General features: G+C 40.0%; 1 non-coding gene across 1 annotated transcript; it reads right to left on the bottom strand.

The window, feature by feature from the left end:
• Positions 1-5,682: 5,682 nt before the first annotated feature.
• Positions 5,683-5,789, bottom strand: LOC141635273 (small nucleolar RNA R71). Its single transcript, XR_012539972.1, has one exon. It is a non-coding gene; the product is annotated as a small nucleolar RNA R71 (small nucleolar RNA).
• Between the last annotated feature and the right edge of the window lie 6,603 nt (positions 5,790-12,392).

Raw genomic sequence — 12,392 nt, 5'->3', positions numbered from 1 at the left:
CTGTTTATTTGAAATCTATAAACACTACCGAAGGGTATTCCGGTGCCGCGGGTACCACGGGTCCACTCCCTTCCCCAATCTCAGGTTTTGTCACCCTTCCCCGTTTACTCTGACGGGTCCCTACGTTCGGTCTCGGCATCTGTTTTAGCATATAACTTAAACAAACTCATATAGACATGTGAAGCACGTAATTCATACAATCGAACTTTAAATGCTCAGCTAGGTACACACATTCACCAACAAGTTCCCAATTTGATATATATAACCTCAGTTTATGGTAATTCAGATTCAGACGATCTTCATAGTTGAATGATTTAGCATGATAACACTATCGACTCAACTAGTTTGAATATTACTTACTGACTCAATTCGCTATCTCATACAATTACTTAACATCATGTTAGGCATTCATATATACTCATAGGAAATAAAATTTAAACATATCATCCTTAACCTTCAATATTAGACACAAACAATTCAATTAATTTTGTCAGACGGTCTTTACAGCTGTAACAATTTTGACAGATTCACCATCAATTAACATCACTACTATCATATTGAAGTTTATCCCTTACCTAAACATTCATATTCAACACCAAATTTCAAATATAGAAGACGAATTTCAATTTGGGGCACTTTTAAGACGGAGTTTTAAGACAACTTTCTAAGGTGAAAATCATCAAAATTCATTCTTCAACATGATATAAACAATGTATAGTACTCAATTTCATTATATAACATGTAAAAACAACCCTAAATCGATTTTTATTTTTGTAAACCCTAGAAATTTCGGCCCCCAAATTGGCAATTTCTAGCCTATTTTACACCAATTAATCACCAACATTCAAGAAAAGGGAAGCATGTGAATCTTATTTCAACAATTAAAAGTAGTAGTTTGCCCCTATGAATCGAAAATTGCAGATTCCACCTTCATTCCCACAAATTAAAGCAATAAAACATGTAAATATATGAGAAATCATACCTTGACTAAATAGGGAAGTAGAAGAACGAAATTAAACAAAGCAAACAACCCAAACTAATCACTCCCAACACAAGAATATGAGAGATTTTAGAGCCTTTGAGAGGTATGAGGGCTTAGGGTTTCGAAATAAAGAAGATGAAATAAGAGGAATGAGAAAAGTAAGGGTTTTATGAACCCGTAAGAACTTCTGCACTGTAGCCTACTCGATCGAGTGCCCTCTACTCGATCGAGTAGGCGCTATTTCGACGAGTATCTGTAGAAAATTTCCACATCCCGACACCATATCTTCCTAACAAGATCGAGTGAGGTCTACTCGGTCTAGTAAGCACTCGCACTCGGTCAAGTATAGTTAAGTACTCGGTCAGAAATACGAGATAAATCGAAGATTCCTGCAAAACAATATCGCGTGTCGATTCCAAACTGAGTCCGGAATTCGCCACTAGTCATCACACTTACTTACGCATTAATATTATTACTCAAGCATACCATATCGTCTCATAAATTAAGGCTTATGTCATACTATGCTACAACAAATTACCCAACTCGGTTTACCTGCTACCGAGTCATTCATAAGCATAATCACGTCATTATACCTTACTTAAATTTATCTTACCACATTACTACCAAACTCCTGTTCACACCAACATGAAACATATAATTGACGATAATTCATTCCTTCATATGTCATAAAGATATAATGTATACTCTACATAGCAATTTAAAGCTTATCACGTTCAAACTCAAAACAAACAAAGTTTTACTACACAAATCGATCGTCGCGCAGTGAAAAGTTTCAACTAATAAACAAGGCATTTACGCATTACTATATGCTATGTCTCACATTATAACTCCCATATGATTACCGTTATTAACAACCTGAAGCAAACATTAACATGATCACCTTCATATCACAGCATACACTTTCACATTTTCACCACTCTATCAAATATACCCTTGCCACGTTTCTCATAACCCTCGTATAAGCCCACTAATCACGCCAATTCCTCATTATACACTATCCAATCGCAACTACTATGCCCATCTATACGTTAGCAAAGACTCAACCACAAATAACTCCGACACAACTAACATATACATCACATATATACACACGGACTCCACATTCCCATACCCTGTGACTGGCTTAAGTATCATGGGGCCAAGATTTTGAAATGAGGGCGCCTACTCACCCAAAACCTAGCATCAGCTGGGGCTCCCATTATAAATACACCAGGTTCATTTTATTAGACTCACTACGTTCATTATTTTCATTTGTTACAGGTTCCAAAATCGTCGCTCTGATACCACTTTGTAACACCCCCATATCCAGAGGAGCCTTAACTTGGCCTTCCTTAGCATATAAGGGCATTACCATCTCGGTTGCCCGAGGACAGTAATAATCAAATGTCGATAAAAGAACTATTATTTTATATTACAATTGATTTAAAACCAACTGATGATATAAAAGATACAAGTCTAAGGCTACACGCTATAACTATCAAATCTCGTGAAAACTCATCCCTGCCCGGAGTCCAGCTATCAACGATATCAACACCTGCTAAGACAGACTGCTCACCATAAGGGATCACGGCAGACACATAAAACAACAAGACAACCACACAAGGTCAGTACTGAGATAAGATACAACAATGCCAACAACACCTAACAATACAATACAACACAATCAGTCACACACAAGCACACCCACACCGATCAATCTCTGTCACCGATCGTCCACCTGGACCAGACCACGCCAGTGGGGACCGCAGCCGTACCCACCAAATCCCCGCTCATCATACCGAGCGATAACCCTGTCCCATTAATGTGGACATCCCCTTCCGTGGCGGGTTCCACGAAGGGCGAAACTAGGGCGTGAAGCCACTCCCGCAAGTGACTCCACTCAACCGAGAACGCATCTCCAGAACAAGAGACAAACAATCACAACCATCAACAACAATCAATCAACAACCGTCAATACGAATACGACAATACACAACAACCACAACAACCGACACACTAGACCATCTACAGAAACTAAGTAGGCGAACCTACCTTTAAGCCACTGCAACCAATCCATGCCAACATATGACATATCGAGCAATCAAGCAAAGCCTATAACCACAATACAATCATCTATTACTACCAAGCAAACCCTAACTGCAAAGACAAGGATATGGATGATGATGACGACATACCTATGAGGAGAAACCCGGCAAAAGACCGCTACCCGACTCAAGCTATGCTCTCCTAAGGCACAAGGACCTTCAAAAGGTTTCCATGGAGGTTTTATCGTGAAGGGAAGGGAAAGAGGCGACTAAAGGATAGAAGAGATGAGGCGAAAATGATTTGCTGATTTAACAAAACGCGATTAAAAACCCTCGCTGAAAACCCGATACTTGATCGAGTACCCCACATACTCGATCGTGTGACCCCCTACTCGATCGAGTAACCATGCTACTCGATCGAGTAGCCTCTACTCTATCGAGTACCACACATAACTCGTAACCCAAGATAGCTTTGGCACGTACTTCTGAGAACTATTCCCGCTCCCAAGGTCAGTCAACGCTGGTCAAAGGGTCCCTAAAAGGGTGGGTATTACAGTTTATGTCTTACAAGTCTCATTGAAAAGATAGGTGATGGGTAAAAAATGCAAGGATTCATAGGCTCACATTTCATCAAACATAACATGTGCATGAGTTGATATCACAACAAGCAAGCAAATAAACTATGAAAGCATATTAATTTAAGCATGAATCATTCCCCATGTTGGTTTCCCCTAATTACCCATTAATCCTAGCTAAGGAACTACTCACTCATTATCATGTTGAACATGCTAGCAAGGTTGTCAATCATACCAACAAAGTGGGGATTAGGTGGAGGAATTAGGGTTAACTAAGGGCTTAAATGACGATTAAGTCCCTACTTAAGGAAACGCCGGTATTTTTGGAAAGACTCTGGTCTCTAGAAAAAGATGTGCATCCTTCCTTGAAGCTTGAAGAAGACGAAATGGGTCTGCGTGAGAATCCGGGCGTCTTTAGCATGGGACGGGCGGATTTGGTGATCTCTGCCCGGGCGTCTTGGAGTGAAGACGGGCGTCTTCTGGGTCTTTTGCACGGGCGTCTTGGGGTGAAGACGCACGGATTGTGGTGGTGGAGACGGGCGTCTTCTGGGGAAGATGCACGGATTGCTGTGCAATCTCGTTTCTTCTTCTTTTCTTCCTTTTTCTTCATAGAATCCTTGGGGATTTCCTCGGGGATGCAAGGATCTTTTCTCATCATTGCCCATCTACTATAGTATGTACAAAGGCCTTCTAATCTTGTCTCTCCTTGATGCTTGGTCATTGAATTCAATCAATTTAGCCTCATTTTGCCATGAAAATGCAAGGTTTGCACTCCTTTCCTACCAAGGGATCAAAACCTCAAAGAATATGCAAAACAAAGAACTAAAGACAATAAATGACCCAAATATGCACTAAAAAGCATGGGAACAAGGCTAATTCGAAGACTAAATATGCTCTAATTATGGTCACATCATAGGTGTTGTACAATCTAATCGATTCGGCTCCGGGACCCAAACTTTCCCAGGATTGTAAGATATAAACCAACTCGATCCATCACGACAATAATTGCCTGCTTATAATTTGAGAATATGTTTGTATGATCAATTCCCATGAATCCCCTATGACCCCATGACACCCTAGTGTCTTTTATCAATTGATTACATCCCTTTTTGATCATCTTGCTTGTTTACTTTTATTGCTATTTAGTTTAGTGACCATTTACTTCAAACCCCAAATTGTGACACCCCTAGACACCACTAGTTGCAATTGAAAATCTCATCTCAATTCCCGTCCCTTGGGATCCGACCTTTACTTGCCCCTTTACTAATTGTAGAGTTGTTTGTGGAGTTATAAATTGTGTTTTGGTCTAGGTGCTCCTAAAGACAAGTACCGAAAACTAAACCTCCAAGTGAGTCCGACCAAAAATGGCACCGTTGCCGGGGACGGAGTTAACTTGATTTAGATTTTTTTAAATTGTTATTAGTTGTGTCTTTCTTTGCCTTGGGGAAGTAAAACTCCTCTAGGTTTGTTCTAATTATTTTCGAGATGTTTGATATTTTGCATGTCTAGAAGATCACAAGGTAACTTGTTACCCTTTGATCACGAAATTGAAAGGACTTTGACAAACAATAGAAGACTTGCTAGGAGAACTTTGAGAGGAATTGGTGAAGTTGTAGATATTCAACCAAACACTATTGAGTTCGTCAACCCTTTTGCAAGAGAAGGTGAGGAGAACCCAACACAAAATCTAACACAAAATCAACCCACAATGCCTAAATTTTCATCACATTCCGTACCAACCAAGGAGAACCTACCCAATGGTACACCCACACCACAACACTTAACCGGAAATTTCATTGCCAAATCCGCATATATCCAATTAGTCGAAAGAAGCCAATTTGGGGGGATGCCTAGTGAAGACCCTCACTCTCACATGGAGACTTTTTGTGACTATTGTGATGCGATTTCTCAAACCGGTGTAACTCCAGACCAAATTCGATGGGTCTTATTTCCTTTTTCTCTAATTGGCACCGCAAAACAATGGTTGAAAGGCCTTGATAAGGCTACTCTCGGAATTGACTCTTGGAAGAAATTGGTTCTAGCTTTCTACAAAAAGTTCTACCCACCGGAAAAGACTACCATGGTAAGAGCTCAAATTACGGTCTTTAAGCAAAGAGATGAAGAATCCTTGTATGAAGCTTGGGAGCGATTCAAAAACATTTGTCGCTGATGTCCCCATCATGGACTTAACGAGTGGTTCTTGGTATAACAATTTTGGAACGGTCTTTATGAAGACTCAAGATACATTCTCAACATGGGATCAAATGGCATGTTCACCGAAGTTGACGACAATCAGACTTGGAACAAGATTGAGGAAATGGCGGTCCATAATTCACAATATAGTATACCTCGCAAGGCTCTAGAGGAGGAAAGCATGAAGTGGACTCTATTACTCAATTGGGTGCTCAAATTAGTGCTCACATTGATACCATCAATTTGAAGTTCGAAAAAGCTATGGCTAGACTTGAAGAAGCCTCAAAATCACTAAAGCAACATGTTAATGCCATGACAGCATCTTCATCAATCCCAAGTGGGATATGTGAGAATTGTGGAACTTTGGGACATAACCAAAGTGAATGTAGGGGAACAAATGAGCAAGTGAATGCGTTTCAAGCATACAAGAGTAGTACCCCTTATTCAAATTATTACAATGAAAAGACCAAATTTCACCCAAACCTCTCATACAAAAGCCAAAATGTTCAAAACCCTCAACCAACATACACCCCACCTCCCATGAGAAACCAAAATCAAAGACCCTTTTACAACCAAAACCAAGGTTACAAAAATCAAACTCCATACAATCAACAAAATGACCAAGGTTTTGATGTTCAAAAAGCGGTCCTCCAAATGCAAAAGAATCAACAAGAGTTTTTCACTCAAATGCAAAAGGATAGTCAAGCAAAGGAAATCACCATCAACAACATCCTAGCCCACACCAAAATGTTGGAAACCCAATTGACTCAACTAGCATCTTCAAGCTCACAAAGACAAAAGGGGCAATTACCACCTCAAAGTAATCCCCCAAGACATGAAACGGTTAGTGCCATTTACTTGAGAAGTGGTACAAGGTATGAAGCACCGAAGAAGCAAGCTTAGGATGAAGTGGTGGAAGCTAGTGACAAAGAAGAAGTTGTGCAAAACTCCAAGGATGGAGAACCATCAAAAGAATAAGTTTCAAAGAAAAGTGAAGACAACGCCAAGGAGAAGGAACCCATTGTGATTAGGCTTCCTTTTCCAAGTCGTCAAGCTAAGCCCAAATTTGATGACCAACTAGGAAAATTTATGGAGATTGTGAAGAATTTGGAAGTCTCGATTCCTTTCACGGAATTATTCAATCACGTGCCAGCCTATGCAAAGTACATGAAAGACATCCTTACGAAAAAGAAGTCGATCCAGAAGCTTGAGACTATCGCCTTCACTAAGGTGAGTAGTGCAATACTTCAAGGGAGTTCACCTCCAAAACTTAAAGATCCGGGAAGCTTCTCAATACCGTGTACCTTTGGTGACACCACGATCAACAAAGCCTTATGTGATCTAGGGGCTAGTGTGAGTGTTATGCCGTACTCGGTGAGTAAAAGGTCAGGGATGGGAGAGCTTAAATGCACCAATATCACACTCCAAATGGCCGGTAGATCGACGAAGACACCATTAGGGATATGGGAAGATGTTCCCGTAAGAGTTGGGAAATTTTTCATCCCGGTGGACTTTGTCTTTGTTGACATGGAAGAAAACTACAATATTCCAATCATTCTAGGTAGACCTTTCTTGCACACCGCGGGTGCGGTGATAGATGTGAAGCATGGAGAGCTCACTCTAGAAGTGGAAGATGAAAGCATAACTTTCAATCTTGACAAGACCATGAGAGCTCCCCGTTTACATGAACCATGTTTTATGGTTGATCATTATAACCGGAAGGATGATAGGAAGAAGTCAGAATTCCAATGGAAGAAGAAAGTCGAAGATGCTCCATCAAAAGAGCATGGAAATTGTAAGAAAGAGAGCTTGAAAAGCTCACCAAAGTCAAGCAATGAAGAGGGCCTCATTAGCTAAAACAAGAAAGAAGGAGAGTTGTCTCTATCAACTCAAGAGATCTTTAATGACCAAGTAGATGAAGTTTGTGGTCTATGGGACGATGAGTTTGAAGGGACTTTCAATCCCTACATTGGTAATGCTATCGATCAAGACCAACATGAAGGACAACAAGCGCAAAGATCTATTGGGGATCTTTATCATGATAATGAACAAGCTTTTGACTACTTCTTCAAGGTGTTGAGTAACATCAACAACACTTTGGACATGCCCCCATGACATCTCACTAAGGATGAGATTTTGGTGGAGTCCTCTCCAAACCACCATTTGTAAATATTTCTAACTCCCTAACTTGCATTTTAATTCTTACATTGCATTTTTGTCATTTTTGGATTTTTATGCTTTGATCAAGATATTTATCATTTTTTAGAGAAGTGAGGGAGGGACTAATGATTTTATTGATGTGTAGTGCTTTAACTTAGTGTGGGGATAGCAATTGACTAGGCTATCCATGCCTTTGTAGTGCCCCTACAATGAAGAACACAGGATTTGAAGAATGAAAATGACACGGGATATGCAAGTGCGCGGATGGAACTGAATCCGGGTAGACCGGGTGGAATCCGAGCGTCCTTATGGGTAATCCGCTGGTCCTATGGGAACCCGAGCGTCTATGGGAGAATCCGTCCGTCCAAATGAGCTGCAAAGTTGAAAATTTTGGTCTGTTTATCCGAGCGTCCCAGCTGAGAAGACGCTCGTCTAAAAGAATCCGCTCGTCTTTGCAAGAAGACGCCCGTCTTTTTGCCAGTGCAGATGAAGAAAATTCGCTGTAACAGAATCCACTCATCTTTAAGGGAATCCGCTCGTCCTGAATTGCAGAATCCGCTCGTCTTCACTGAAAGACGCTCGTCTTTAGGCGAGATTTCCTGAAGTCACATTAAGCAGAATCTGAGCGTCCCGACAGGAATCCGCTCGTCTTCCCCCTGCAATTTTGAAAATTTTGGGTGTTTTAAATACCCCTTCCCACATTCATTCATTCATTCAAACATTCAAACACTACCCATAAACCCAAAAACCCCAAAACCCTCATCCTCTCCATCACCAAAAACAAAATTTCCTCAACCAATTCAACAAAATCAAATTCAAACTTCCTTACAACAACAATTAATCACTCCTTTTATAACAATAATCAATCCAAGCACCAAAATCTTCAACCTTTGAGTCGATTTTTGAAATACAAAGGCAAATCCTTTCATCATAAAATCGATTTGGGTATAATTGGAAATTGAAGATTTTCAATCTTTTCTTGGTATAATCATCAATGGCAAGAACAAAAGGAGCAACAAAGGCACTCAAGGCAAAGTCACTCTCAAAAAGGCAACAATGCCTTCAAGCAAAGAAAGCTTCAATGGCTATGGTGGTTGCTAGTGCAAACTTGGAAGTTCAACAACAACAACAAGATCCTCCCTTGGAAGCAACAACATCAACAACTCCGGAAATTGCTCAATTATCAAACTATCCGGAGGTAATTTTCATTTCTAACTCCCAAAGAGATAAATTTGCCAAGTATGATAAGAAAGCCATTTTGCCCACCAAATTCATATGTGAAGATGCCTTGAACAAATTGGGTGTCCTTGAACAAACAAAAGCCTTCTTCAAAGCCATGGGGTTGGGAAAATTGTTTACTACAAGAGAATTGACATACCCCTCCCTTACCTTAGACTTCTTAAGTTCATTGAAAGTGACTAAGGTAGAGACTAGAACATACATCGAGTTTCGCCTTGCCAACGTGAATAGGCGCATCACCTGTGATGTTTTGAGTAAAGCATTAGGCCCTAGTGATACACTATATTATCATAAGATGCCCGAAAAGTATGACCCCGCTCCTCTTTGGGAGGGAATTTCCGGGAAGAAATTTGTGAGCTTTCATGCTTGTCGCGCTCTATTAGTCCACCATCCGGGCATTAGAGTGTGGCACAAGGTCATCGGGAATACTATAATTGCAAGAAAAGATACTAATCACTTTACAAAGCTCGATTGTGTTCTACTTGAGTCATCCTTAAATGTTGGAAGGGAATTCACTAAGCCTTACAATGCTCTAAGGCTTTTGGTGTAAAGATGGCTCAATGTTGATTGTGGTAAGGAAGGCACCGCTTTTATCGTAAATGCTGGTCTACTTACTCTCTTGGCCAAGCACTTTGACGCAAATTTCAACAAGGATAACACCTATGTGGCGATCAAAGGGGGTCATCTCATTGACATGGATGCCATGATTAACAAGTACAAGTGGGTCAAGCATAACTCTCTTGACACCAACTATGGGTGGCTCACCAATGATGCTAGATCTTTCCGTTTGCCTTCCAAGATATGCCGCTTGAGTGCTCATCGAACAAACTACCTACATCCACTTTCCAAAGGCACCGAGTACATCATCCGTCAACAAAGGGGCGAAATTGAAGAGCCCTCCTCCTCCATTGTCACACCACCCTATCCATTCAAATATCAAGAGTTCAAACCCAAAGATGTTGAAGTGGGCAATGACTACATGACTCTACTTATGCAAGAGATGCACAAACAAGCTTACAATGATCGAGTAGATGCATACTTAGCCCAATATCCACCCCTCCTTCATTTAGCTAGGCAAGGACTACTTGATCCTTCATGTCCTTTGCCTAGTTGGGCGGATAGGGAAGTCTTCTTTCCAAGTACATCTAGGGGTGAAAGACCGGGTGAAGATGGGAATGTTGATGATGAGGTTGATGATGATGAGGGTGTTAATGAAGAAGTAGATGATGAAGAAGAAGAGGCTAATAAAGATGATGAAAGTGATGAAGGAAGTGAAGAGGGAAGTGGTGATGAGTCCGCTTCTATGGAGGAAAATGATGACAATGATGATATGGTGAAGGACTAGCAAGCTTTGGAGGCTCCTACCCTCTTGAGGTTTGTCTACTTCTTTCCTTGTTTTATTTATTTTTATCTTGATCATAGTTTGGAGAGTCCTAGCAACATGAGGACTAACACCTCGGCCCCATTGAGGTGTTCTTTTATTGTCCCCGTTTGAAAAATCCAAAATGACAACATTTAGTTCCATGCATTGCATCTTGTGTGCATGAACTACCCCAAAATTTAAGACATTAGAAATAATGTCTATCTCGGTTTAGTGAAGTATATGCATACGCAACGGGAGGTAATCTAAATTACGCTCTCCGTCATAAACAAAAAACCGCATCATGTAGTGTAGATTAGTATAGATTGCATTTAGTATAGAATTCGTGCATCATACTTGCATAATTTCCTATCATATTGGTCATTGAGGACAATGCCCATATTAGTGTGGGGATGGGAAATTCTAACTTAACTTTTATTCAAAAATCCAAAAAAATCAAAAAATTTGAAAAAATCAAAAAAATCCAAAAATTTGAAAATCCAAAAATAAGTTCATTTCCTTTGTAGTGTAGACTTGTATATATTGTTGTATATATTGTGTTTGTTCTATCCTTGTTCACATTGATCGACTACACCATATCCGAGACATGAGAATATTGAAGACCGCATGGTATGATCTTTCCAATCTCCTTTTTCCTCTTTATGTTAATGACTATGTGGCTTTATTTTGATTGATGCGGTATAAACAATGTGAATTTAGGACTTGCATTTAGATTATATGGCATATTAGTTGGTAGAATCAGTTGCATTATGATATATATATATATGTGTTAGTTGCATCATGGTATGTAGTTGCATGTTAGAAAATTTTGCAAAACCGTCTACTTGGGAAGCTTGACAAGTGTATATAGGCCCTAGTAGATGCTTTTTCTTCTTAAGACTTTGCTTGTTAGAATACTTGTAAAACACCCTAGGATGTGTCATGCTAGTATGCTTTGACCCATGGATTGAGGCCTAGTCAAGAGTACCTTGTGGTGTGATAACTCCTTGGCTACCGTTTATTCCAAGGTGACCCTTGAAACCATGCATCTATCATCCATGTTCTACCACATTTTTATCATCAAAGGGAATGGGCACAAACAAAAAAAAATTGATTTGAGTTCAATGAAATGAAAAGTGAAAGAAAGTTTGCAAAATGCATCAAATGAAAAGATGAGCAAAAATAGACTCCTAAAGCTTCAAATATAAGGCGCCCTCACTACATATGGGGTGACTTTGAAAATGTTCAAAAGAAATGCAAAAATTTGAAAAGTTGTCAAGTATTGAATTGCCAAAAATCAAAAGAAATGGCAAAAGAAAATGTTCTCAAATGTTATATGCCACAAGAAATTGGGGGGAAAAACAACAACAAAAGAAAACTCCCAAAATGAAACTCAAATACTATCGATCCCTTTATCCATCGTATCCACTTTTGTGCATGGTAGAGAGGGGACGACCCTTCTTCTTGTCTAGGCAAGAGGGGGAATTCCGCGATCCTCCAGTGTTTCTAACACCATAGGGAGTCTACTCTTGACAAAAGCATTTAGCGATTGAGGACAAAGGTACCCTAGCTTGATACAACTTGGAGGTGATTTATTGGTATCCTTCTAGGTTTAGTAGTTTGAAGAAATTGAATCTATGAAGGAGTCTGTACCCTTGAATTGCTTCCCCTTTAGATAATTTCCGCCCCTTAGATGAGGAAAGTGGATATTCTTTTGTAGATGCATCGATTACTTGATTTTATGTGCTTTAATGTTTGGATGTGTCGCCATTTTGGCAAGACCCACCTTGCCTTGCAAGAAGGCATCCTACCTCATGGTTGTCTTGTTGTGAGTTGAA

Source organism: Silene latifolia, chromosome Y (assembly GCF_048544455.1).
Source record: "Silene latifolia isolate original U9 population chromosome Y, ASM4854445v1, whole genome shotgun sequence".
Taxonomy (NCBI): Eukaryota; Viridiplantae; Streptophyta; class Magnoliopsida; order Caryophyllales; family Caryophyllaceae; genus Silene; species Silene latifolia.
Note: the sequence above shows the minus strand (reverse complement) of the source record. Positions and strands in the feature narration are given on the sequence as shown.